The sequence below is a fragment of the Lucilia cuprina genome, chromosome 5 (assembly GCF_022045245.1).
Source record: "Lucilia cuprina isolate Lc7/37 chromosome 5, ASM2204524v1, whole genome shotgun sequence".
NCBI lineage: Eukaryota > Metazoa > Arthropoda > Insecta > Diptera > Calliphoridae > Lucilia > Lucilia cuprina.
The window spans coordinates 1,247,590-1,248,669 of NC_060953.1; positions in this window are offsets into that span (position 1 = coordinate 1,247,590).

Genomic DNA, 1,080 nt, shown 5'->3' on the forward strand with positions numbered 1-1,080 from the left:
TATGTTTACGCCCATTTTTCATACCGATTTGTGGGCGTGGCAATTATTTTATTTTTTTGAAAATGTGCCCCATATCCTTTTTTAGTAACACACAAAATTTCATTAAACGATCTTAAAGAACAACCGAGATATTGAACAAAATCGAAAAAAGAGATGCAGACACAACATGTTATTACCATTGTTCGATCCAAGTTTGAAACCTTATAACTCGAAACATGTTTGATATATTGCGGAGAATGTTATATCAAATGAAAGGTTATGATTTCAGCTAAAAGATCGATAAACGAAACTAGACAAAAAGTAAGTCAAAGTTGTTGAAAATAGCAAATATATGTTTACGCCCATTTTCGTCCCGACCAGTGGGCGTGGCAAATTTTTTATTTTTTGAAAAATACGCCCTTTTTTATCTCTACCGACACACAAAATTTCATTAAATTATGTTGATGAACAACCGAGATATTACGAAAAATCTAAAAGTATCATTGACCCCCGCAAGTAACGAAAAAATAAATTTCAAAAATTTTGTAAAACACCAGGTCACCAGAACCTGGTAGTAGGTGGATTCCCGCACACAATTTTCTTTAACTTGATATATCTTGAAAACTACTTGAGATATTTAAGTGAATGTTTCGCCATGTGATAGATTGGAATCTTGGCTACAAGATGGGCAACCTTTGGCCCGCCTGGCAATTCGGCAAATCAGATAAAAAATTGAAGTAAAAGATAAGACGCGTATATCTTTCTTTGTAATAGACGTATGAAGTTAATTAGTAGCTTATTGGAATCACAATATTCCATTTTATCGATTTGCCAAGTTTCATTCAAAACTTCTTGAAATCCGCTGAAATATTGAAAAAATTCTAAAAAATGTTCGCGGACATTATTGGCTGCGTTGGGCATTGTTTAACCAAAGTTTGGAACGTTATAACTCGGGAAATGTTTAATCTATTGAAAAGAAAGTTATATCAAATGAAAGGTTAGGATTTCAGCTATTAGATCGATAAATAAAGTTTACCAAAAAGTAAATCAAAAATGTTGAAAATGACTGATATATGTTTACGCCCATTTTTCATACCGATT